At 37.4% G+C, this 3,731-nt stretch overlaps 1 pseudogene; it reads left to right on the forward strand.

Moving 5' to 3' along the window:
• The first annotated feature begins 646 nt into the window (after nt 1-646).
• LOC112625182 lies at nt 647-1,608 on the forward strand (annotated as a pseudogene).
• The last annotated feature ends 2,123 nt before the right edge of the window (nt 1,609-3,731 follow it).

The following is a 3,731-nucleotide window of genomic DNA, read 5'->3' on the forward strand; positions in this document are numbered from 1 at the left end:
AGGAAGCAAATGAGAATATACCACACACTTTTAAACAGCAAAATCTCAGGACAACTCACTCACTTTTGTGAGAAAAGCACCAAGCTATGAAGAATCTGCCCCAATGACCCAAACTACACCCACCAGGTCCCACCTTCAACACTGGGGATTGCATTTCAACATGAGATCTGGGGGGACAAGTATCCAAACTATTAATATATCAGTGCCCTAAAGCTGGCTTAATAAACCTTGATTGATTGAGATATTTGCCTCAGTCACTCATTTTTGTTATTAGTACCTGTCAGAATAAGCAATTATTTTTGATAAAGGAGATATAAGGTAGTTCTAATGGAGTATTTAATGTGATTTAAAAATTTATATTGTCCTTAGAGCAGCTGAAGATCATGGTTATGCAGTAAGTTATTTGAAACAAACCTGAGAATCTGACAATCTTGGAATTTAAAGAGTCTACAATTCATTACAAGTTAAATATATTAAACTTATTATCAATCCGACATTGGGTCAAACTTCTCAAAATAGATATCTGTATTTGAAAACCTAATCACAGTCTTTTTGACAAATTCTACAATAACTGCCATTAACTCCTAAATCAGCCCGTGGGTGCCGCCGAAGAAGCATCGCTACAGTCTCTCTTCACCCTGCCATTATGTCTAAGTCAGAGTCTCCTAAAGAACCCAAACAGCTGAGGAAGCTCTTCATTGGAGAGTTGAGCTTTGAAACAACAGCGGAGAGCCTGAGGAGCCATTTTGAGCAATGGGGAATGCTCATGGACTATGCAGTAATGAGAGATTCAAACACCAAACACTCCAGGGGCTTTGGGTTTGTCACTTATGCCACTATGGAGAAGGTGGATGCAGCCATGGATGCAAGGCCACACAAAGTGTATAGAAGAGTCATGGAACCAAAGAGAGCTGTCTCAAGAGAAGATTCTCGAAGACCAGGTGCCCACTTATCTGTGAAAAAGATATTTGTTGGTGGCATTAAAGAAGACAGTGAAGAACATCACCTAAGAGATTATTTTGAACAGTATGGGAAAATTGAAGTGATTGAAATCATGACTGATCAAGGCAGTGGCAAGAAAAGGGGTTTTGCCTTTGTTACCTTTGACGATGATGACTCCGTGGATAAGATTGTCATTCAGAAATACCACACTGTGAATGGCCACAACTGTGAAGCTAAGATAGTCCTGTCAAAGCAAGAGATGGCTAGTGCTTCCTCTAGCCAAAGAAGCGAAGTGGTTCTGGAAACGTTGGTGGTGGTCATGGAGGTGGTTTTGGTGGAGATGACAACTTTGGTTGTGGAGGAAACTTCAGTGGTCATAGTGGCTTTGGTGGCAGCCATGGTGGTTGTGGATATGGTGTCAGTGGGGACAGCTATAATGGATTTGGTAATGATGGAAGCAATTTTGGAGGTGGTGGAAGCTACAATGATTTTGGCAATTACAACAATCAGTCTTCAAATTTTGGACCCATGAAGGGAGGAAACTTTGGAGGTGGAAGCTCTGGCCCCTGTAGTGGTGCAGGCCAATACTTTGCCAAAGCACAAAATCAAGGTGGCTATGGTGGTTCCAGTAGCAGCAGTAGCTATGGCAGTGGCAGAAGATTTTAATTAGGGAACAAAGCTTAGCAGAAGAGGAGGGCCAGAGAATTGACAGGGAAGCTTCAGATTTGTGAACTCAGCCAAGCACAGCGGTGGCAGGGCCTAGCTGTTACAAAGAAGACATGTTTTAGACAAATACTCATGTGTATGGGCAAAAATAGGACTGTATTTGTGACTAATTGTATAACAGGTTATTTTAGTTTCTGTTCTGTTCAAAGTGTAAAGCATTCCAACCAAAGGTTTTAATGTAGATTTTTTTTTTGCACCCATGCTGTTGGTAGCTAAATGTAATAGTCTGACCCTGATGCTGAATAAATGTCTTTAAAAAAAAAAAAATCCTAAATTAATGTGAAGTTAGATACTACTTTTTAAAACATTTTTATCTCATGTTTGTATACTTATTTTCTACTATCATAACACATAATTTGATCATCTCTACCTTGTGCACAGAGAATAATGACTCAAAGATTATTGACTAAATAATGACTAAAGATTAAGATAGTATCTGATCCTGGGCTAACACAGTGAAACCCCGTCTCTACTAAAAATACAAAAAATTAGCCAGGTGCGGTGGCAGGCACCTGTAGTCCCAGCTAATTGGGAGGCTGAGGCAGGGGAATGGCATGAACCCGGGAGGCGTAGCTTGCAGGCGAGATTGCGCCACTGCACTCCAGCCTGGGCGACAGAGCGAGACTCCATCTCAAAAAAAAAAAAAAAAAAAAAAAATTATATTGTGTCTGAACAGTGTTTCTGATTCATTGAGTTTTTGCTTGGCATAAAAACCAAGAAGTCAGCAAGCAGTGGAATGTTAAAAAGTCATTCAATCCTATTATATGTTGAGACTTTTCCTTCATATGCCATTTTCTGTCTCAAAACTTTACCTCTTGGAGTATGCTTCTGTTTGCAATGTCCTTCAGCTTTTTCTCTGTATGCTGAGCTTTTATGCATTTTTTTGATACAACGCAGTGATATCTTCCCCATGAAAGCAAATGAGATACTTCGATTTTTGAAGCTATGTATAAAGTGGCACTGTATCTACAATTCTATTAATTATTCCTTTAAAGGGTTTGATATTTTGATAAAGGAAAAAATGTGTTCAGTGTGATGTAACCAAGGTCATTTAACAGAACAATAAAGAGAATTTGAGTTCATACTCCATTTTCAGTAATTCAGTTTTAAGAGCTGTGAAGCTGAACATACTGCTCCTGACTGCAATAAGTTAATTTATTCTGAACTCTGTTTTCTTAATAGCTTATCAATAGATGGCAGATTCCATTAATACCTTAAATATGATCATTCAAATTGACATAAAAGGAAAATATAAAGTAAAGCATATTAATTTCTACTAACTAGGATTTTAAAAAGATACAGACTTTCTCATGAGAGCATATTTTAAATAATCATTAACTGCAGATGTCATCGGAGTCTTCAAAATTGCGTAGTTCCACCTCCAGGAAATAAAAAGGCAAAAAGTTCATATCTTTATCAACAGATTTATTACATTGTACAATCTCCATTCCTCCCAAATAAACTGGAAAACTAAATTCTACTTTCTTATTAGCTTGTAACTGACAAACATCACTTTGATAAGTTTCTCCTTTCATTCTTCAATGAAAAGGGAGAAGACAACAAAACTGCTCTTGAGATTGTGGTGGGTGAGAAACACTATAGTCCTGAGCGTACCAAGGTCTGAAATCAGAAATGCCTACTGAGATCTCACATTCTTTGGCTATCTGCCCTTACAAAGTTTATCCTTTTCTTTTATGTATTTAACATTACATAAAAGAGAAACCAGGTCTAAAGAGATTTTTTTTTTTACTTTAAGCATAACAAAAGCTGTGAAATATCTAAAATTAAACTGGGACATGCATACAGTTTGTCAAGTGTCAAAGAAGCCCAGATAGATGCAGAGCAAATTTATTTAACTTGAAACTCTGATTACAGGGTCTGTACTTCTCTTTCTGAAGAGTAAGGGGTAGATGATGGTAGTAATATTATTTCAAGTCAATCTAGGGTGTTTATTTTGGTGTTAGCAGATGGAATTATTGCATTCAACTGAAATCTGACACCTAATTATTATACTGATAAATTTTTGTTGGACTGAAGCAGTTTTTTTATACTTATGTAATTAT

Source organism: Theropithecus gelada, chromosome 5, assembly GCF_003255815.1.
Source record: "Theropithecus gelada isolate Dixy chromosome 5, Tgel_1.0, whole genome shotgun sequence".
In the NCBI taxonomy this organism is placed as follows: domain Eukaryota; kingdom Metazoa; phylum Chordata; class Mammalia; order Primates; family Cercopithecidae; genus Theropithecus; species Theropithecus gelada.